Source organism: Cervus canadensis, chromosome 4 (assembly GCF_019320065.1).
Source record: "Cervus canadensis isolate Bull #8, Minnesota chromosome 4, ASM1932006v1, whole genome shotgun sequence".
In the NCBI taxonomy this organism is placed as follows: Eukaryota; Metazoa; Chordata; class Mammalia; order Artiodactyla; family Cervidae; genus Cervus; species Cervus canadensis.
The window spans coordinates 48165754-48189146 of record NC_057389.1 but is presented as its reverse complement, the minus strand read 5'-3'; the positions used below and the strand labels follow the sequence as shown (position 1 = coordinate 48189146).

At 50.5% G+C, this 23393-nt stretch overlaps 1 protein-coding gene and 1 long non-coding RNA gene across 5 annotated transcripts in view; one reads left to right on the top strand and one right to left on the bottom strand.

The window, feature by feature from the left end:
* The window catches only part of IL17B (interleukin 17B), a 30094-nt gene extending 8563 nt beyond the window's left edge, over window positions 1-21531 (bottom strand). Inside the window, exons 1-3 of one of the 2 annotated variants that reach the window (XM_043465014.1) lie at window positions 21455-21531; window positions 5025-5089; window positions 2134-2390 (exon numbers count right to left, since the gene is read on the bottom strand). The gene's annotated coding sequence lies outside the window, so the exon portion shown is untranslated. Of the gene's footprint in view, window positions 1-2133; window positions 2394-5024; window positions 5090-21454 lie in introns of both variants that reach the window. The other variant, XM_043465015.1, reaches the window with a different exon arrangement.
* LOC122439727 overlaps window positions 11652-23393 on the top strand; it is a 51180-nt gene continuing 39438 nt past the window's right edge. Inside the window, exon 1 of one of the 3 annotated variants that reach the window (XR_006268979.1) lies at window positions 11652-11908. This is a non-coding gene — a long non-coding RNA (uncharacterized LOC122439727). The remainder of the gene's footprint in view (window positions 11909-23393) is intronic. The other 2 variants (XR_006268980.1, XR_006268981.1) reach the window with 2 other exon arrangements.

Genomic DNA, 23393 nt, shown 5'->3' with positions numbered 1-23393 from the left:
TAGGGGGACAAGGATAGAACCAGCAGAAGAATGTAGAGGTCCCTGTTCCCCATGGGCCCACCCTGGAGCCTCAGCTGAGCCAGTAAGGCCTGTGGGGATTCAGTGTAGAGATTTGCCCAAGTGGACCCAGTAAGGTCAGAGAAGGCAGGAGGAGACTAGCAGGCGCCTCTGCTGCAAGATGGAGGGGGCTGTGGCCAAGAGGGCGCATCCTCCACTGGAGGTCTTGGCTCTCCTGCTGAGCTGCCCACCCCATCCCCCACCCTCTCGGGGTAGGAGTTCTTCTCCCAGGCCCATATTTGCACAAATGCCTCCCTCACTGCTCGCTTCAGGGCCCCAGCCAAGAGGCACTATTTTAAGCTCCCTGAACGGGAACGCTGTTGGTGGGAACAGACCCAGCCAGAAAGCTCCCAGTTCTCAAAAAAGGGCAAGGCCTGGGTGAATGGGCGGCCACTGGGATATGCAGAAGGCCCACCACGTCCACATGACCCTCTGCCCAGGCCAGGAGCCAATGCCTCTGTTTCCAGGGGCAGTCAAGGAAACATGAGCGGAGGAGGGGTAGGACTCTAAGAGTGGGCTTGTGCTCTGGGACTGGGTGACCGCGGCCACCCTTCCACCCAGGATCCAGCCTTGAAAATGTCAAGTTTGTGTTTCTGGATTGCAGATTGACACTGGGGAATATCTTGTGTTAGCCCTTACTAGTGTAAGAACTCCTTTTAAAGCGTCTTTGCTGGACACCTCCAGTGTAGGGCGATCATTTGTCTCTGAGGTTGCATATCCCACTTTTCAGAGCTTTTGTTCTTGAAAATAACAGTGATAAAGGTTTCGTCTTTCATTATACTTCAGTCCCCTCCTATCACGCAATAGGGTATAGTGGCAATTTCAGACTTCAGAAGTGGTGCTTGAAACTTGCTGTGCCACATCCAATTTTTTCTAACTTTAATGAGTCTCAGTTGCCTCATAGGGTTGTTAAAATGGCTTCATCATAAAAATTATGATTTGCCCAGCATACAATGGATACTTAAGATTTGGCTAGTTTGGGTTGCTTTTATAGTAATGTGGTTAGTTTGTGTGTGACTGTGTTTGTTACATGGTGTTTTTGTGGTATGTGTGCTATTTTTGCTTTTTGATCGTGAAGAACCAGTATAGATTAATATTTAAAGCATACACTTTGAAATATAGCAACTGCATCCCAGCCCCACCACAAAACAGCTGAGTCACCTCAGGCAAGTAACCCAACTCTTCTGAGCCTGTGTCCTCCTTGAGAGGAGGGGAAATTTAATGGGAAAATGTACATAAAGCACCTGGCACAGTGTGGGTTCAGTGAATGGCCATGCTACACATTATTCTTAGCTGTGCTCAATCAGGTCACACTAAACAATTCTAGAATCACTTTCTTCTAGAACTTTTCAGCTGCCAGAGTGCCAGTAATAGCATGGACTGCCCTGGGAAAGAGTGAGCTCCCCATTAGCCGAGGTGTTTTAGTGGAGGCCAGAAGACCAGTTGTGAGGGAAATTCAAGAAAAAGAGAGAATTGGGCTCTCTGAGCTTTATAAGTTCCCTTCCAGCTGGGAGAGGTCAAATCTGACATCTAAGCCTCAGGCCCCCCTGCAGGGCCATCCTGCCTGCCTCTACTTGCCCAGACCTAGACAGGAAGGAGCCCAAGGGGGCCTGTGAGGGATGTGGGATAAACAGCCTGTCCTCAGGGCAGATGGAGGCGCCGGGCCCCCTGCCCACCAGCATATCCTCCCCTCAGTCCCAGGGGATGTTTATACTCTGGTCAGAGTTTACAGGACGTCTGGACTTACAAAATCCAGAGTTCTGATTTCCTCCCCACAAACTGTCAGCCCCTCCTCTTGCTGGGTGGGTCTACACCTATTTTGGGTGGGAAGCCCCATCCTCCAGGAGAAGCAGGAAAGGGTGAGAAATGTTCTCTTCAGACCCCCAGAGCCTGGACACCAGAGGAGGAGGGAGCTTGTACTGTGGGGGATGAGCAGAGAAGGTGGTGGTATCTCACAGCTGCTTATGGGAGAGGAGTCCTGGGAGGGAAGGGAAGGGGGAGGAGGGGACACTTCCCTTGCAGCTTGGGTTCAAAGACCTGCTCCCCCCAACACAGCTAATAGTGGATGGTACTCACCAAAGTCTGACTTACATATTGGCTTCAGCTACTGGCTCAGATAGTTCTGGTTTGTTTTTTTTTTGCCCAGGTTTTGGAGTATACCTGCAGGACTGCAGATTTGTGGATGGGGTCTTGCCTGTGTGGGTTTTGTTTCAATATTGATTTGAAGAGTCATCAGGCGGAAGCTTCTTGCAGGCTATGGACACACCTTATTCATATGTGCTTCTCAAGCGCCTGGCTCCAGAGTCTGGGCCCTGCTGTGACCAGGGCAGGATCTGCTGAGAAAAGAGAGAAACCCTAAGGCTACTCACTATGCACCACTTGGGGGACAGGCAGAGACTCCAAGATCCATCACCTTCACTCTTCAGCAAGGAGCCCTGATGGCCACAGCCAAGGCTTCCATCCCCACCCTGCTTCCCCTGACCAGAAAACAGCCTCTAAAACTTGCAGGCTCTTAGAGCTGCGGTGAACTCAACCCAGGCCTCCCAACAGAAGCTTGTCCCAGTGGCCTGAACCTCTTGGGAGACAACATTGAGAAGACATACCAAGTGGTGGTTTACATACCTTGTCTAGGAGGCTCTGTAAGTTTCTAGGAGCTGTGACCTTTGAGGTAGGAGCAAGGAAGAGCCTTAAGAAGTCTTGAGAAGGGTTTATTCCCTTCATTTAATGAATATATACCGAGCACCAACTATGTACCAGGCATTGTTCTCGGCACTGGGTGTACAGCAGTGAACAGTTAAAACACTTCCTAAGCTCATATTCTTTTAGAGGATGGTATCAACATTTGAGGACAAGCCTGTGACTTAGGGTCTTGCTGGGCCCCTCTCTTCTCAGTCCCCTCTACCTCTTGTATCCGTGGGAACTCCTACATCTCCTGGGAAGCCCATGACCTCAGCCCTCAGGGCATGTGGAGGAAGGTACAATGTCTCCAGAATGTGAAATCTTGCCAAATTTCCATTGGAAGGTCAGTTCTCATAAATACTGTATTTGTGGGGAAAGAGGAAGAAGTGCCTAGCGTGGAATCTATTTCCAAAGTCTGGTTCCCAGGAAAGAAGCCCCAATCCATTCTTCTGCTGTTAGAAGACAGCTTCAAGGTTTCTGACCCTGGGAGACGGAGGTGGTCCAGCCCTAGGACCCAGGCAGATGCTGCAAGTAGTTGTGCTAGCGATACCCCTCTTACATTGGTCACAGTCTACAGTTTACAAAGCACATTTATATCTGTGACTTTATTTATTCCTGGCATCAATCCTATGTAAATGTAAGATTTTCACAGGAGCTCTCATAAGTAGGCAGAACAGTGAGAATTCAGATTTTTCCCTAAGATCTCTGCTTAATTACACTACTGTGCTATGAAAACACCAGAAACTAGACTTCTATATTTAACAGGAGGTCATACATTAAAAGAATAAACAGAAAAAAAAAAAGATTTTCACAGGAGTTGAAACTGAGGCCCAGGGAAGGGAAATAACCTGTCCATGTTCGTATAGTAGGTAAAAGGGTGACAGAGCTTGAGATGAAAGGCTGGGCTCCCAAAGCCACTTTTGACCCCCACCCAACCCTAACCTTTGCCCCAGTTAGGGAATGAGCATTGTATGTAGGCTGTGGTTAGAAGTGGGCACTCTGTCGTTAGGCAGTGCGCACAGAGCACCAAAAGCCATCCAGATCATTTCTGACACAGCCTGGCTATGCTCTACGGACAAACCTACATTCGAGGGAAATGTGTCTGAAGAGAGGGCTCGGTGCCCAAGGGATATGTTTTCTGAGTCAGCGCTGGAGAGAGTTCAAAGGTCAGGCTAACAGTGATCTCCATCCAGCCTACCCCCCACCCCGACCCTGTGTGCTCTTGGAAAAAACTGGTTTTGGCTCTTCAGTCAAGGAATCACATAACTATGTCCGTAATTTTTTGTCTTCCATATTGGGATTCCTTTGCATTCTATCTTATTATCTCAACCACAGAGCCAGCTCTGACCCTGTCATTCCAGAATCACTTACGAATCTTGTTTTTAGACCATTTCTTAGAATCACAGGCTCAAGGGGACCTTACACGTCATTTTGCTGGCGACTCAGTGATACTCCTATCAGATGTTCCCAGCTTCTTGTTAGTCTCTACTTCTTTTAAAAATGTCTGTCTCCCCTGTTCTTCATCTGATGACAAATTTGCTCTTGAGAATACAAAGAATAAAGCTGTTCCCTCTTCCTGTGACGAGCAGTATCAGTCAGGATGGGCCAAGTTGTGCTGCAGTGACAAGTAAACCTCTTGAAGGCTTGGCCCAGGAAAGGCACCTTTCTTATCTACAAGTCCTGTGTAGGCTGCCTGAGTGGGTTCTGCTCATCAGAATCTCTCAGCAACACAGTGTGGTAGAAGTTTCATCATGATACTTGCCTCTACAAGCACCATAATTGGATCAGAAGTATACAGGCAGTGGATTTACAAAGGTTAATGACAGGTTCTAGAGTCTTGGCTCCAACCATTTATTTTCTTCAAGCAAATTAGTTCATCTCTTTAAGGTTTTGTCTCTTATCTATAAAGTGAGGATCATGAGAAAGTACCTATCTCGCAGATTTGATATGAGATTAACTGAGAGGATGGATGTAAACCCTTGGCCCAGAGTCTGGTTCATAGAAAGAACTCAATAAATGTCAGTTATATATAATTTTACCATGGAATTATGTTAACTGAATAGTGCCTACCAGCTCCAGACAGAACAGTGGTTCTTTCCACTGTTCCTCATGTTGACCAGTTTGAATTCCTTTGAAGAGTTCTTTTATGATGTAAGTCATTTTCACATTATTTTTAATGTACTTTATCTCATGAGAGAGACCTTTAAGGGTTCAAAGCTGAGGCACAAAAGGATACATCCACGTGTCTTGCCAACCCCAACCAATTTATCCAGTTTAAGGTACATTACCAAGTCCTTCTGAGGAATCCAGAGAAGAGAAGAAAATCTGGAGAATCCTTGCTTGAGTTACAACCCTATGGTAGAGAAACACAGCAATCAAACTGCAGAATGTCAGAGTGACAAGAGACTTTTAGAACAAAAAGGTCCCATCTTGACCTCTCTTTCACAGAAGGGTAAACACAAGTCCAGAGAGGAAAGGGGGATGATACAATATCACACAGCAGTTCAGTGTCATAGCTGAGACCAGAACTCACTTCCTTCAATCCCAATCTTAGGGCTTTCCACACATCACATGAGGGAACAACATTCTCTACCACTGGGCAAGGAGTGGGGCAGATATCTCGGAGTTATAGCTTGACCTCATTTCACAGAGTTGTACTCTGATGGAGTTGTAAAGTTAAGAACTTTATAAACATTACCTTATTAAGGCTTCTTGGAAACCCTAAGTCACAGCCCCTCTGGGTCATGGGACATGCGTTGAGCATCCAGTGAACAAACAAAGGGTAATGTTACATTTTTCACTTCGTTTAGGAAACCTGGCTTCTAATTATAGGATTTGTTTAATAATCCCGGGTGGTTTACAAAGGCTTGGAGTCAGCCTGCAGTCCTGAGGGCTGCTGAGGAGTGTCAGATGTGGAGACACAGGAGGGGCGAGGGTAGGGAGCAGGGAGGGGGGCCTCTGTGGCAAAGGGGAGGGATGGATGAGCAAAGTCAACTTAAGCCGAGGCCTGGAGGGGACTATTAAAGTAATTTCGCCTAATCCCACCAACCAGGTTGCTCCCATCTGGAAATTATCTCCAATAACTCCCCTCTGTTACCATAACCCTTTCATACAAGGGCAGTGAACCTGAACGTGCTCGGTGGCAAGCAGGTGACACAATGACCACACTGCTCTCGGCTTCTATAAAAACCTGACCCCCTTCATTAGCAGTCAGGATTAGTGCCCTTCTCATTGGGGAAATGTGGACTAGGAGTTGGTTTGACCTTCATGGTTATTTAAATAAATATATTTTAAGTAAGTTATTTTTAAAAATAAATCTTTACAAATTTTGTAAAGTACTACTATACTAATATATTCTATCTTCTTAATACACAAAAAAAGAAATTAGATAGAAATAAAAATATGTCCTTATATTATAATAATTGTATATATAATAGAATATAGAATATAACTAAACCCCTTTAGTTAAGTTCATCAACTCAGTGCAGATCAGGAAAAAAAAATCAAAAACAGAAAACTACAATGAAGTAAGACAAAATCCCCCAAATCCCCATATTCTTGCAAACATCTAACAGTGTATTTTCAAACACTTGTGCAACCATACACACGCTCATATTGTGTCACAGGCAGCTCCTTTGCACCATTCACGCTGTGATTCAGTTCAATTCAGTTCAGTCGCTCAGTCGTGTCCGACTCTTTGCAACCCCATGAATCGCAGCACGCCAGGCCTCCCTGTCCATCACCAACTCCCAGAGTTTACTCAAACTCATGCCCATTGAGTCAGTGATGCCATCCAGCCATCTCATCCTCTGCCGTCCCCTTCTCCTCCTGCCCCCAATCCCTCCCAGCATCAGGGTCTTTTCCAGTGAGTCAGCTCTTCGCATGAGGTGGCCAAAGTATTGCAGTTTCAGCTTCAGCATCAGTCCTTCCAATGAACACCCAGGACTGATCTCTAGGATGGACTGGTTGGATCTTCTTGCAGTCCAAGGGACTCTCAGGTTGTGATTACTGTGGCCCAACTGCTCCTCGGACTTTCCAGGAAGAGCACGAAGCAAAGTGCAATGCAGCCGTTCCCCCGGAGGCTCTTACTTCCCTTCTCTTACACACCCGGGGGTCCCCTAACCCTTACAGGTGTCTGGGGGGTATAGGCAGTGACGAGCCCCACCTGGTGCTGTATCAATGTGTCGACCATGATAGAAGGATATGAATGTCCAAGCAGAAGCTGCTCTTGGTGAATTACATCCAGAACTGTGGGTCAAGTTCACAATCCCCAAAGGGCCTACAGAGTTGAAAGCTAATATTCTCCCTAGACCCAGAAGGGCTCCAAGCCAACTGCCTAGGGCCCTTCACCAGGGCAAATCTGTCCCATTTTCCAACAGCATTCATATGCCAGAGAGTCACAGAAATTTCAAAGGACTGTACCACACCATTGCCCCTCCCCTACAACCGCTCCCTCCCCGGTGATCAGCACAAAAGATTTGTTACATCCCTCTCTCCCTGCCTTTCTCAGAAATACTCCCTTCAGGCAGTTCATAGTGACCTTCTGTCCTGGTCTGTCCATGCGGTGGACTAAGGCAAGACGAAACACAAACCTAACCTCCAGCAGGGCATCTTGCTACATCCACACTTACTCCTCCACACAGACACATCATTTATTTTGTTATGGTAAAAATATGCACAACATAAAACTGAACATTTTAACTTTTTAAGTGTACAATTAAACCGCATTAAGTACATTCACAGTGTTGTGCAATTATCACCACTATCCATTTCCAGAGCTTTTTCATCATCCCAAATAGGAACTCTACAGCCATTAAACATTAACTCCCCGTGTTCTTCCCCCCAGGCCTGGCAACTACCATCCTTTCTGTCTCTATTTTGTCTCCTAGATACCTCATATAAGTGGAATCATACAGCATTCATCCTTTTTGTATCTGATTTATTTCACTTAGCATAATGTTGTCAAAGGTCACCCATGCTTGCACGTACCATAATTTTGCTCCTTTCTATGGCTGAATAACATTACATTGCATGCATGAACCACATTTTGTTTATTCACTCATCCATTTATGGACACTTCAGCTGTGTTCACATTTTGGCTATTGTGAATAATGCTGCTGCAGAGGCCATTGAACAAGTGTCTAAGTATCTATGGGTTTTGGTGGTGGTGATAATTATTACTATTATCAGAGCCATCCATCCTAAAGAGTGTGAAGTGGTATCTCACTGCAGTTTGGCAATCACATCATTTTACTTAAATGGTATTATTCCATATATCTTCTTCTATACCATGATCTTTAACCTCAGTAATATGTTGTGGACAGCTATTTATAAAATATTTTTGAGGGACTTCCCTGGTGGTCCAGTGGCTGAGACTCCATGTTCCTAATGCAGGTATGATCCCCGGTCAGGAACTAGATCCCACATGCCATAACTAAGAGTTTGCATGCCATAACTGAAGATTACACACGCCACAATGAAGATCCCACGGGCCACAGCTGAGACTAGGCACAGTCAAATAAGTAAGTGAAATAAATAAATATTTTAAAATACATGTATTTTTTAAAAGTTGGTTTGTGACAATTATAAGCAGTTCTTCACTCATTGTTTATTACCTCTCAGAATCAAACTCAGTCAATGAAACAATGTTTCATATGCTCATCACAGAAACGTACAGAGCTTGAGGAGCTTGATTTTCAATGTTCCAAAACATGTCTCCCAAATGATCACCTCTGAGTTCTGCCTTTGGGCCGAATCAGGGGTCAGGGACAGGTTGGGGTGAGAACATTAAGTGTGAGATAAAGCTCACAGGATCTAAGGGCTGGAAGGGACTTGTCAAACTGTCATTCAGTCTGTAGCTGTCCTGGTAAAGTGATGAGTTCTCTGACCTATCAATTTATCAAGATAGCCCACTAGTCCATCTTTTCCTTGAGTAAATCCACTGACTCAAAAAGTCCTTCCTGGGACTTCCCTGGCAATCCAGTGGTTAAGGCTCTCTGCACTGGGGGTGCAGATTCGATCCCTAGTTGCAAACTAAGATCCCACACGCCCCCGCCAAAAAAAGTCTTTCCTATGTAGGTCTAAACCCCATCTTCCTTCAGGTTCAGCTGTACCAGTTCAACCTCTTCCTTGATCACCAGTAGAGGTGGAGTAGCTTTGCTCCATTCCCCTGAGTCTCCAGGTCTCCAGACCCCTCACCCTCCCACTAGGGATTACCTTGACCCTGACAGCACACACTCTCTGAGGACACAGAACTCACCAAACACGCTCATATTTAGCCCCTAACAAGAAGCTCCCCTCACCTCCTCAGATGCCTTACTCTGGCCTACTCACAAAGTCGGAGTCTCACTTCTACTTTCCCTGGGAATGGAGGGGTTTCACGGCTGCCTCGCCACAGTGTGGAAAGAAAAGCCACGTCACACAATGGTTAATAGACATAAGGCACTAATAGCTCCCAAGAGAGGGCATGAAAGCAAACAGAAATGGTTTCAGAAATGTTTGAGACAGATCCGGGGAGACTGTGTCACAAATGGCTGCCATTTAGTTAGTCTCTTGAGATATTTTGGCTTCGGGACACCTCCTCTCCTAGGATCTGCCTCCAGGTCATTTCAAATCCTTGCTCTGACCTCTAGTAAAAGACTTCCTGATAAAGGAAACTTGGCTCACAAGGGTGGCCAACTCATGCTTGGCCAAGCACGCAGTTCATGAGTATTCAAATGGTGCGTCTCTCCATGACTTACACTGGTTATTTTTCTGTTTTCTTCTCTGTCTTGATGTAATATCCTGATGCGACAGTAGCAGAAGTAACAGAAACATAACTTAGGTTTCACAGCTTCCAAAGTGGACCTTCCATCATTTTGATGGCTCCATCGGGCTGGCTTTATCTTTACCCTGGGGGCCGCTGGTGGTGCTTTGGAGTGTCAGACGAATAGGGCAGGGTGAGCAGGGTGGGGGGTGGGGGTGGCAAGCCTTCCTTGCCACAATCTTACACCCCAAGGGTACACGTGTAAATGGCATCCATCTTCTCGGCTCAGGAAGGAAGCAGATGACATGAATAGCAAACCTGCTATGTGTCAGGTGTGGGGTAAATATCTGGCATTTACTGAGCCACACAGGACTGACCCCTTCATAAGCACGGTCTGGCTTCATCTTCACAGCAATCCTGGGGGGTGGGGGCTGCTTCTAGCTCCATTTTACAGAGGAGGAAAGTGGGAGTCACAGATGTTAAACACAGTTCCCATCCCCACCCACTGCGGGAAGCAGCAGAGGCAGTGCTGAGCACAATCTGGCCCCAGACTTGACCCATCCCCCAGGACTGCACCCCACCTGACCCTCGTGGCCACCCCAAAAGGCAGGTCCTGTGTTCCCCATTTCACGGAGGAGGAAAGAGAGGCTTGGAGCAGCAGTTGAACAACTGCACCCAGACCTCACAGCCAAGAAACTGCAAAGGCAGGAACAAACACAAGCTCCCGAGAAGAGATTTCTTTCCTCAGAAGGAACAAAGTTGGGGTGAAGACCCTCCTACTAGACCAGGAGCCTCTTAAGACCAGGGACGGTGTAGGGTTCAGCATGCCACATCCCTGGGGCCACCTAGCTGCCCCACACAAGACAGCCCAAGGGAATTCTGGAGGTAATCCTGCCCCAAGAAAGGGGAGGGGAGGGGGCAGCAGTCCTGTGTGGGCCAGGAGTCTGGGGGACTGCGAATGAGAGTCTCAGTGAAGGTGACTGGGGTCCAGCCAGCCTCACCACAGAAAGGAAGCTCTGAGCAACAAGGCCACTGGGAGGAGCCCTCCGCCGGCCTCAGCTCCACAGACATCCTGCTCCTGTGCCCGTGGCTGCGAGCTCCACAGACATCTTCCTGGCCATCCCTTGCAGGCACTGCAGGAGGCCTGGGGACTCAGACCCTCCCCCGGGGAGCCGCGCTCTCCGGGAAGAGCTAGACAACAAGGGACTACTTCAGCAGATACATACAAAACAGGCACAGCCCTGGAGGGCACCAGCAGAGGCATCGATGGAGACGAACACTATGGCCAGACAAGGCCTCTCCCGGAGGTGACTTCTGAGACCAGAAGCCGGAGGAGCAGCAGCCATGGGAAGATTAGGGAGAGAGCACTTTTGTCAGAGAGGACTGCAAGGCACTGAGGCATGAAAAACGTTAAGGGCCGTATGAGAGGCCATGATGGCCAGAGCATAATGGGGAAGGGCGAAGGACAGGCATCTCTCTGGACTAGGACTCCAGGGGAAGGGGAGCCCTAGAGGCGGGTCCTCAGGCTCCCTCTCCTGCCAGTCACAGGCTCCCGTGTGACCGGGTCAGGCCCTACCCTTCTGGGGCGCCAGCCTTCTTTGCACAATGGTGGGATTGGCTTCCCAGGGTCCCGACTTTCTAGAGAGAGGATTTACTTCCTCATGGTCTCCCATCCCCTGCCATTCCCACCACCCTCTGGACCCCAGGAGCCAGGACGGGTATCTTCCCTGCCAGAGATTCCCAGAAAAAAATCTCAGCACTCCCACTCCAGTCCTGGGACACAGGGGCCGAGGGAGAGGGAGGAAATTCTCACACATAGCTTGCTCCCAGGGAGTTTGCTCATGTTCCCAGGCTGACAACTGGCAACCCTCAGAACTCCGGCCCCTACCCCCTTCCTCCTCCTCCTCCTCTCCCTGCCTCCTGCTTTCCCCCCAGCCCCCCTTCTCCAGCTTAATGACTTCCACATGGGCCTCTGGCAGCTGGAGCCAAGCCTCCCAGCATTGTCTGAAATCTCCAAATTTAGAAGAAATATGAAAATTGTCAACCACTCCTTCCTTAGGGGGTAAAAGCAACATTCGGCACCGGGGGCAGGTCAAGGCGAGGCAGTCACGTGGCAGGCGCCTGGGCCAATGGGGGCCCCTGAGCAGACTCAGCACCCGCCTCGCCCCAACACCGGGCTCGCCTCTTCAGCTCATATAAGGTAAAAGGCAGAGGGGTCTTTGCGGCCAGGGAGCAGCGGGCAAGGGGCTAAGGGGAGGGGGGCCCAGTGCCAGCTGTTTAAAAGTACCCCTGTGGCAGTGGCAGTGAGGGGTGCCAGAGGCCCAGTGAAGTTAGTTGAGAAGCAGTGATACCTCCAACCATCCCCCAAATGGGCTGGCCCACATCTCCAGGCCACAAGGAGCCACACCTGGATGGACCCCAAGAGAGGTAAGAACCAGTGGCAGACAGGTCTGTGAGTCTAGTTGTGTGGGGGGGAGGGGGGGTCTCTGTGGTATCCTCCTCCCCTGGGAGACCCTGGGGGATGCTGCGTCGGGGTTCGGATCCTTGCTCTCTTGCTAACCCCCTCTGGGCCTCAGTTTCCTTATCTGTGCAGAGCCTGGACTGGATGATCTCTAAGTACCCATCTTGCCCTGACCAGATGTGCAGATCTGTGATCCTGTTGGCTTTGGGGACTCCTTGTGGCTGTGGTTAAATGCGGGGGGTGGGAGCAGAGGGAGGGGACAGCATCGATGTCCCACCGCCTGAGCATCACCACAGTACCCGGGTCTGGGCTCTGTCTTGCTGACTTCGCTGTAGACAATGCTTCTTCCTTGTCTATGAGGTTTGATTTCTCAGCCCTAAGAGCCTGGGGCTCCTGGCAAGTAAAATTGTTTTCAAATAATGGTTTTAAGAAACAAAGCTGTTGGAGAAGCGATGTCAGCTCAGGTTCCAGCAGACAGGCAGCGAGGCGGGAAGGCCAGGGTGTTGGTGGAGAGGCAGCAGTGGGTAGGGCACACTGGCTGGGGGATGGGGGTGCAGGCTCCAACCTCAGCTCTGCTTCTCACTGCCTGGTCCTGTGGCCCCAGGCAGACACCCTACCCTCTCTGGGTTGCAGTTTCCCATCTGTACTGTGAGGCCATCAGACAACACAGTCTCTGTGCTTCTGAGGACATGGCTTTTGAGCCCCATTTGAGCCTAGAGGGCAGCTGGTGTTGGGAAGTTTCCCCAGGAAGCCCTGAGCTGAGCCTGCCATTTGACAACAGGCTTAGGGTCCAAGCTGACACCCAGAGCCCGGGGATGTGCTTGGAGGCTGAGCCTCAGGAGATGGAAAGAGCTGAAGCACCTCTGACTGCAGGCTTGGCCAAGGGAAGGGTCAGCCCACAGCCCCGAGACCTCAGGATGAGCCTGCCCTGAGGCAGCCTCTGCTGGGGAAGGCGCTGGTCTCTAAATTCAGTGTACAAAGGGTTCAGGATCTTGGAGGGAGATGGGGACAGCAGAGAGTTTCAGTGAGGTGAGGTGGTGGAGCCAGGGGATTCAGAGGAAAGCAGAGGACTTGCAATGGGGAACGTGGGAGGCATGGCTGGAAGACACGGCTCTTCTGAATATGCTCTGGCCACATCCAGGGCCAAGAATGGACACAGTCCTCCAGTGTCAGCCTGCCCAGCACTTTCACCTCCCACTGTTGGTTACACAAGACCCAAGGCCACAACAGTCCAAAAGCAGACTCTGGAATCAACCGCCTGGGTCCAATTCTGGCTTGTTTTTACTTACAGAACAAATGACCTTTGGCAAGTCACTTGCCATTTCTGAGCCTCAGCCTCCTCTTCTATAGAACAGCTATGGTCTCGGTTCTGACCTCACTTGGCTGTCCTAAGGCATAAGGGACATATGTACCTAAGAGCAAGCTCCTCTGTCCATGGGATTTTCCAGGCCAGAATACTGGAGTGGGTTGCCATTTCCTCCTTTAGGGGATCTCCCCAATCCAAGGACCGAAACTGCATCTCCCATATGTCTCCTCCACTGCAGGCAAATTCTTTACCTGCTGAACTATCAGGGAAGCCTAAAAGCAGAATAAATGGGGCTCATGTTCATTACAATTGGACCCTAGTCCTCCTGTGAAGCAAGATGACCTTAGCTAAGTTTAGAGAGAAGTGAGAGTGAGGACCGGCCAGGGAGCACCCTGAATTGCTGAAGAGAGAACAGGGTCTGGAAAGAGGCAGGAGGGGTGAGTTCAGAGGCCAGAGGTTACAAGGCACAGAAGAGGGGTCAGCTTGAGATGTGTAAAGGGCTAGGTGAAGTCTCATTTTCTGCATATATAATAGGCCATTTTGTGGGTCATGTGTGCCAAAGTGTGGTGTCTGAAGCACTGCACACTCACCAGCTGACAGGGAATCCTGGCTGGGGCAGGGAGCTGCACTCCAGCCTCTCCAGGAAACCCCGGGGGGTATGGAGTTTGGAGAATGCTGTGCCGTCAAGTAGCCTGGGACCCTTACAAACACAGTCGAGGTCACTGAACCCAGAAAAAGAGAGTACTGCTTTAGGTCACAGAGAGAGCTGATGGCAGAGCTACAGCACAACAAGCCTCTGCCAGTAAGGTGGCGCGGATAGGAAAATTATACTGCGATTATGACGGTGAAGGCCTAAGGCCTTTACACAAATTACAATAATTCACTTCATCTTCCAAACAACCCTGTAAGGTAGGGACAACAATTATCCCCATTGCACAGATGAGGACACTGAGAAAGAGAGGTTAAGTAGCTCGCATAAGGTCACACAACTGGTGAATTATTAAACCTGGACACAGTATGTGTATCTGCTGCTCCCGTCCCTTTGTCCCCAGGGGTCTCCTACCTCCTGCCCTGCTCCTTAGACACCACACTCCATAACTTCCTGGGGACCCTCCAAAGTACCTCATGATTATGTACAGGGGATCTCCCCCTTCTTGCATTATCACTTAATCCTCCCAGGATTACCCTGGGGCAGGATCAGCATCATTCCATCATCCTAATCCATAGGGGGAAAAAACCACTGGAGCTCACCCAAGGTCACACAGCTAGAAGTGGTGGGAGGGGGGGGTTTGAACCCACTCTGCAAAATGCATGCTTGTAGTCTGCCCACCAGGACACCTCTGAGTGCAAGGATGAGGAATCCCACTTCTCGAGGAGACCAAGGCTAAGCGGGTGACCACATCAGAGTTTGAACTCGAGTCTTCTAGTTCCAAGGCCATGGCTCTCCCTTTAGCTCCACCACTGCCAAGACAGAAAAGGGTCTGCTTGTCATTGGTCTCTAGGAGCCACAGGGCCGCTCTTTGGGCAAAGTCAGCCCTTTCCCAGGCCGGCTTGTGCCGGGGAACAGCTGACACACACAAAGCCCTGAGGGATACAAAGCTCCAGTCTGGGTGCCACCCCTGACCTGCAGGGCTATGTCTGATCCCCTGTGTGAGCCCTGAGGGTTGGGGGAGACAGCCTCTGAGGTCCTCATCTCCAGGCTATGCCTGGGTCCTGCCTCAATAGCGATTTCCCAACTAAACAGGCCCTGGGGCTCAGGGCCATGGGTTGTGCAAAGGATCATGATAAAGACTTTTTCCAGTTGTGGTTATTATGACCATTTTTGTCCATGTCTCCTGGGGCACAGGAGCCAGAGTTTCTCTGGGGTTCATATTTAGAGAGGGACTGCTGGGTTCTGGCATGCATGCCTGTCAACTTCACAGGAAAGCACCAGATGATTTTCCAAAGTGGCCAATCCATGTCACAGTTTCCACCAGCAGTACGTGAGCATTCCCTTCCTTGACAAGCCTTGAAATTACCTGAATTCTTGTTATATACTTTGTTCTTATTGAATATGTATAATTAAGAAGGAAGAAACAGAAATACTTTAACGCTACTGTCCACATGGGTATTTGGAAACTTGCCCTATATGCACCAAGTTGCAGGGTAGCCTGCAGGCCCTGGAGTGGGGGTGGGCACAGCCCACATGGCCCTCCCCCAGCCCAGCAGTACACAGGGGCCTCGGGCCAATCGGAGATTGCCTGCGATAGTCTGCAGGAATTTGGGGTGGGGAAAGAGCCCAGGGTGTCTGCCACCTCCTAAAGGCCTGTCTAGACAACCCAGGCCCCACGGGGCTTCACCACACATGGTGAAACCCCACAGAGACCGGCCCCCTCCCCTCTTGCAAAAGAGGCTTGTTGGCGACAGTGCTTCATCACCAGAAACCTTTTCTCCAATTCAAAACAGGAATGCACCGCATGAGTCACCCACTCTCGTGGCCCATGGATCACCCACTCATCAGGCCCCTTTTTGTTTAGATGAGAAAACAGAGGCTGACTCTGGAGCCAGGGACCTTTCCAGTGTGGGCTGAATGAATCCCCATGCCCAGGTGATAAGGGGACCAGGCGGGTCAGAGCGCTGCTAGTGTGAGCTAAGATGCAGCAGTTCAGTTCAGTTCAGTCGCTCAGTCATATCCGACTCTTTGCGACCCCATGGACTGCAGCACGCCAGGCTTCCCTCCCCATCACGAACTCTGGGAGGTTGCTCAAACTCATGTCCATTGAGTCAGTGAAGCCATCCAACCATCTCATCCTCTGTCATCCCCATCTCCTCCCGCCTTCAATCATTCCCAGCATCAGGGTTTTTTCAAGTGAGTCAGTTCTTCTCATCAGGTGGCCAAAGTACTGGAGTTCCAACTTCAGCATCAGTCCTTCCAATGAATATTCAGGACTGATTTCCTTTAGGATGGACTGGTTGGATCTCCTTGCAGTCCAAGGGACTCTCAGTCTTCTCCAACACCACAGTTCAAGATGCAGCAGGCTGGCCATTAAAGGTGCCAGAGAAGAGTCAGGCTGCCTGGGTTTGAATCGCAGTTCTGCCTCATAACAGCTGTGTGACCTTGGGCAAGGTAAGAACCAGCCTCATTAGATTATTGAATCATCTGGACTAAATGAGTTACAACTCATGAAGTCCTTAGATCAGTGACTGGCACATAGTTAGTACTCAATAAATAAATAACTGTCCAAATGTGATGATAGAAGGCAGTTTCTTTAGGAGGGAGGAGGTGCCATATGAAGCTCCAACTCCACCCTCCACCTGGGGGGATAATCTACTTTTGTTCCTTCGGAAATAACAATAACTATATATCAAGTCTTCCTAAGTGACCAGCTCTCCATCCAGCACTCTCTGAAGTAAATACCATGATCCCTCTGGAAACCCAGAGGCTCAGAGAGATTTAGTCATTTGCCCAAGGTCACACAGCTTTATAAAAGGCTCAGCTGGGGTTCAAACCCAGGTCTGGCTGACTCCAGAACCCATGTACAGAAACCCTAGCACTGTCCTGACTAGTCTGTGAGCAAAAGCTACTTCTGGGTTGTACTCATCTAGTAGGAATACTCTTGGCATTTAGGAAGGGGGCCATTTGAAGCATGATGCCTCAGTAAGATAAAAGCAGAGCCCCCCATTCTCATCCCCATGCCGGCTCAGGGGCAAAAAATTTCAGACAATGCTTCTCACCAGTGAGCATACCTTACTGTGGGCTGACTGCCCCCGGGGCCTGGTCAGTCCTGGGCTGCCCCTGACTGGCACAGCTCATCAGTTATTTGAGGAAGAAGCCGCCTCACTTCTGCACATCCCCAAGAGTGCAAATTCCAGCCATAGGCCTAGGTGCCCTCCTCTGAGGTCCTCCTCTGACCCAAGCCACACTCCGAGGGAGATGGAAAACACACTGGACACTGCAAGCTTGGCAGGGACACTGCTCAGCTGCCACTAGCTTCTGCCCCTACCCTCCTCCTCCTTCAGGGAAACAGCTCAGGTTGAAGTGTTCAGAGGCAGGCTGCCGCCTTGGGAGGCCATCCATAGTAGCCATGACACCATCCTGGCTGGGCTGCTGGGCTCCAAGGCCACTGGTCAGTCTTCCCAGAGCCTGCCGAACCTCAGGCATGTGACCCAACAACCCCACTGTGCCTGAGAGCATCTGATGAGATAAGCCGAACAAGATGGAGAGAAAGGGAAAGAAACAGGTTAAGACCCTGGCCTGGCTCCACAGCCAACACAGAAGTTAGTCCATCCCTCTGGGCCCTGCAAGGTGAGACGCTCCATGATTTGAGATGGAAGTAGGACAGCTCCCGTCACCCCTTATGACAGTGGACACTCAGACTCTCAGGGAGGAAAAATCTGGGGTAGGGGTGGTCAGAGTAGCAGGGGCACACTTTGGATAGACAGAGGTGAGAGAAGACAGCACCCCAGGGGAGTTCTCCCTGCAAAGGTGGGGAGGCAGGACTGGAAAAACATTTTCAGGAGAACAGCAAACAAGTCCACTTGGCTGGAACCAAGAGTGGGTCAAGACCTTGTATGATTTGAGGCTGGTTAAGTAGTGAAGGTCTGGTCATGGATTGGCTTTGATCACCAGAAAACAAAGCTCCAGAAGATGGAAGAAGTGTTCCTGGGAGGGAGATTTGTACCCTCCCCCAAAATACCATCAGGCCAAGAGCCCTAGTAGAGGAGGGAGACCTGGGAATTTGGGCACTTTTGACTCTGAGATGTCAAATATGAGACTGGGGGGTTAGGAAGCCCAAGGGCTGCAGTCACCATCTTTGAAATTTGAAGAGCTTTCTGGGGATCAGGAATTTGTTCTTTGCAGCCTGAAAACACAGGGCATGCAGCCCCAGAGAGGCAAGTGTCTGCAGGATATTAGGAAGAAGTCATCGACAGTCTGTCCACAGAGAGATGAGGTGATTGGGAAGCAGTGAGCTCAGAGAGGTATGTAAGCTCAGCAGGGACACTCTAGAACTCAGCATTAGAGGAAGTTGGACCTCATGGCCTTTCCCACCACCAGCCTGAGACTTCACATTACAGCCCTAACGGCCCTGGGACAGTCTTGTGGGGCTGAACCCCACCCCCCCTGCCGCCTAGATGTCAGATTCCCAGCTGGGCATGACATCAGTTCTGCCCTGACTTCACACAGGGGCCTCCAGGGACACCCCCCCACCCTTCCTCCCACTTCCTTCCACCCCTCTGCTGCCTTCTGCCCTTTTCAGAGAGCACCAGGCCTAACCAGAGAGACCTGGAGCCTGCTTGTGAGACCGGGTCCCCAGGGAACAATCTGCCCAGCAGGAATGAGGCAGAGGGGGCCAGCATCCCTGGGGGCCCTGTTCACACGCCCCACAGAGACTGCATGGAAATTCCAGGAGGGTCACAGGGAAGATTCCAATTTAGAACAAAATGCTTTATTTTTGTCCCCTTTTCTTTCCTTTCCCCTTACTGGGGGGAGGGGGAGGCTGTCACAGGAGGCTGGGAGAGGAAAGCAAGCATCCTCGTTGGGCAGAATCACAGAAAGACCAGTGTGGAAAGATGGGGGTGCAGGGCAGAGAGGGAAGGGACCCAGATGAGCCTGGGGAGGTGGACTTCACGTGGGAGAGGGCAACAGGGAGGGCAAAATCAAGGGGATAATGAGACCAGCAGGCATTCCTGGACACTCAAGGCCAGAATTACTTCAGCTCTGGGTTCAAGCTGGGGTCAGAGAGTCAGCCAAGTTTCTCAGAAGAGACAGATGGTATCAGGATTGGTTCTTTCAAGACCCTTGGACACTGGGGCCTGGCCTTAAGGGACTGTAAAGCTACAGAGTACTACCAAATCCATCTCATTCACCCTAGTGATCCTGGGAGATGCTTAGTAAACACTCCTGGTGTTGACTCCTAAACCCATAGCATTAAAGTCCTATTAGAGCTAAAAGGGACCTTTAAGTGCATCAAAGCCATCTCCTCATGTTACAGATGCAGGACCTGAGGTCCATGATGGAAGGAAACTTGCCTAAAGTCAGACTGCCAGAGTGGCCAGCTAGCCCTATGCATCTTTCTTTGTCTCTTCCCTGCCTTCTAGCCAGAGATGGAGACCATGGTATGGTCTCCCCACCAAGGAGGGAGACAAAGAAAAGGAGGGTACCCTGTCAGGACATAACTGTCTCCAGGAGGTAGTCAGAGGATAGCATCATAGCTTCAGCCATGGGAGCTCTGCCCAGGAGGGTGCTTTCCCTGGCCAGACATGGTCCCCAGAGTTGTCAGCTGCTGCAGAGAGGGGGCCTCCTACAGAAGAGACAGCCCAAGGCTGGAGGGCAAGCCCTAGATTCTGTTTCTGGCTCTGCCCCAACTCACTACATGACCTTCAATATGGCCTGAGATAGGGTCTTCTCTGACCTCAATGTGCTTGCTGAGGGGCTGGACACAACCAGCTTGGATGGTCTGAGATTTCATCCAAGACCTGCCTCAGTCTCCTGCAGGGCCTCCCCTCTCTCTCAGGCCATCTTAGCTTTTACTTTGGTACAGGAAGTAGGCGAGGCACAGAAGAAAAAAACAGTTGCCTGCAGATCCCCCTCTGCTGGGAGCAGCATCCTCCATGCCCTAGCTTTGCTTTCCAGCCTTGGAATTCCCGGAGAGGCAAAAAACTGGGAAATCTCTTATGATCAGTCCAGTGAGAGATCTGAGACCAGAGAACTTCCGCAGACTAAGCAAAGTCACACAGTGACTTAGGCAGTGGACCTTAGGTCTTCTGACACTCAGACTTTCACTGACCACACTGCCTTCCAGGATGATAGGCACATAAGCCAATCTCATGTGGACCTAGGCATTGACTCACTTGACACTCCCCACCCGTCTCTGAGACTTGGTTTCTTCTTCTATCCAACGGGGAGATGGGGCGGAACAGATGTCTCTAGGAGCCCTTGCACACCAGGACCTCAGGGTGGCCTCCTCAGCCCTTTCCTCACAGAGAATGGGGCTACCCAGGCCAGGAAACCCCACCAGGTCACAACCTCCATCCAGCCCGGTCCCACCCCAGACCCCAGGGCTGGGTTTCATCCAGATCTACAGGCTCCAGCCCAGCTCCCTTGGAGGATCTGGATTTTTCTTACCATAAAAGGGCAAGCGTGCCTCTCTTGGTCCCCACTGCCAGCCCCACTGGGGGAAAGGCGGAACTATTTTTAGAAAACTCTAGGGTTTGCTCCTGAACTCAAGATGGAGCCTGTCTGAGCCTGCACCCGGGGAGCCCTCTCCCATCTCCCTTGCCCACCTGCCCTCTGAATTCCTCCCTTTTCGCCCGTTGCTGTCTCTTCCCTCCCTCCTCCTCTCTCTGTCTCTGTCTTGCTCTCACTCTCACTCCATCAATCTCGCTTCCTTTTTTCTCTCCCTCTCGTCCTCTCTTCCTTCCCCCTCACTTCTCCCTTCTCTCCAGATCTCCTCTCAATCAGCTCCCCCTCCCCCTCTTCCCTCCCGCAGATCTTGTTTTTGGTGGTTGGAGAAAGTAACACATCTGCACCCCCACACCCTTCTTAAACACTATTTACAACATAAATTCCAAACATCCGCCATCTGGTTCTAGAAAGGGCCAAAAGATATTTAGGAAAGGAAGTCATGATTATTCCATCTTCAAAGCCAAAGGAACATAAAGGCCCTCCTCTCTCCCGCCTCCCTCCAGGGCCCCTTTGTTAAGATCTGACCGATTAGGATTCTTCAGTGAGTGGAAGGGGTCAGTCCCAGCTGGGCCTCTGATGGGTTGCATCACTTTGAGCTTGTTTCTTCTCCTCCCCACACCTCAGTTTCCTCATCTGAACAATGGGAACACGACTAGGATGCCTCCAGTGCTAATGCTCTGAGACTTCATGTCCTAGTGCAGAAAATCCTGAGGTCCAGGTCCCTGGGGCCCACCTTGGGCTGAGCAGTGAGAGTGAGATGGGGATAAGGGGAATTCCAGCCTCTCCCCTTGCAGCCCTGTGCCTTTCACCCCAGGGAGATCTATGCATTCCTTCATGGTGGGGGCGGGAGCGGAACCAAACCATCTCCCTTTTTGTGACCCCTGGGGGACTCTGGATGCCACAGAGTCCAGTCCTTTCCCTACATCATAGTGAAGCCCAGAGAGGGGAAGGCACTTGTCTACAATCACACAACATGCCTACAGGAGACCTGGTACATAACCTACTGCTCTTCCCTTCCAAAACCTTCCAGAAAAAACCAACCTTTGTATTATCCAGAAAATATCACCTGGCCCAGCAAACTGGAACCCTGGAGGTCTTAGTTCTTTGCAGAGTGGACAGGAGAGAAAGGAGAACTAACTCCTTTATCATGGAATTTTCTTCAAATAGACCGCATACAAGGGAGAAATGCTGTGGGAAGTCCCCTGTTTCCAGAGACACACATTGCCAGGGCTGACAGAGCCTTCACTGACACTGAAAATGTGCTCTCTGCTCACAGCCCCTTTTCCATAACACACATTTGACAGAATGTCCTAAGACACTGACTCACTGACTCAGGCTGTCTCCATGAATAGTCTGGTCTTACAGGGGAGCTTGAAAAACACAAGCTAGGTGGCAACCCTGATCCTGATACTTATTAACTATGTGACCTCAAGGGACTGCTGTAACTCGTGAAAGCCTGTTTCCTCATCTACAAAACGGGACAAGAGTGGTACCTAACTCATAAGTGATGGTGAGGATGAGAAAAACCTGTGTGAAATAAAGCCCTTAGCAAGTGTGGAGCACATCGAAGACACCCAGTGTCAGCTGTAACACGCACTGGCCTTGTTAAGATTACGGCACGTCCCAGTGTGGCCTAGGTGGGTGGTGGCTGTCATCACTGTCACTCTTCTCCCATCTGTTACACTGGAAAGTCAGGGTGATGGGGAGTCTCGGGGACCCTGGTCTCTCCCCCCAGCCTCCCAGAGCCCGAGCTACTCAAGGCTGGGTTTGGGATTGTAGGCTTTGGGGCTGGGCTCCTTTCTTTCCCTCTCTTCCCTTTCTCCTGCATCGCCTTATGTCAGCCTCAGACTGCATTCCCAGACCTTGCTCAAAAGTCCCCGGCAGCGACCTTCCCTGGGGAGGAAGTGGGGAGCGTGTGAGGCTGGTGAACTCAGCTGGGCTGTCAAGGGGGTGGGAGGGTGCTCTGGGAACATAGGCCCAGAGAAGCCGCACAGTGGAGGGGACACGGGAAGGGGCCCTACACGGCACCTCCCACCCCAGCTTCCACATCTTCTCTAGATGCCACGCTGGACCTTTGCCCTCATCCTTCCTGCTTCTCTTGCTCCCATGCCTGTGTCTCACTGTTGGGTTTATAATGAAGCTGCCGCTGCTCAGTGTGGGCTTACAATGTGCCAGCAACCGTGCTTGCACTTGACATCCACCTCATTTGACCTTCACAAACAAGCCAAAGTCCAGAGAGGCAAAGCCACCAGCTCGAGATTACACAGCTAGAAAGTGCTGCGGGCGAGAATTCAGAGGTCTGCCAGGCTCCAGGGCTAGTGTCTTCTCAATTCTCCCCAAACATATGCCGGAAACCCGAGGGCCCTGAAACCCAAGGAGAACACAAGTCAGAGGACATGTACCTGGGTGAGGGAGCCGAGGAAGGGGAGCTGTGGATAAAGAAGCCCCTCTAGAGAAAACTGGTGTGGGGTGGTGGGGGTGTCCTCACATGGGGCCCTGACCTCAGCCATCTCCCAGGGTAGTGCCATCTGGCTTGCAGATGTGGTCTATTCCCAGCCCCTCGGACTTCTTGGAAATGAGCAAGACCAGGAGAGGACACAGGGCCTTTTGCAACATCTATGACGACGTGAGCTCTGTCTTGTGGTCATCCAGCTGACTGTGGCCCAAGCTCAGGGGACAGCTGGGTTGAGTGTGAATAGCCCAGGGGTCAAGCTGGCCTCTGATACTCACCAGGCGTTGACCTGAGTACACTGCAGAGCCTCAGTAAGCAAGGAAGTCACTCTTATCTCTGGCAGGGATTTTGAGCATTTCCGAAGCTATACGAGGGAGCATTCTGCAGGCTGCAAGCCTTGTGCAGCTGGAAATGGTCACAGGTGGCCCCAGGGCTGTCCCTTCAGTCTTGGCTACTGTGTTAATGACAAATTTCCATCTAGCCCTAAACGGCTCCTTATCCCTGGATGAGTCTAGAGGTGGGGGCATT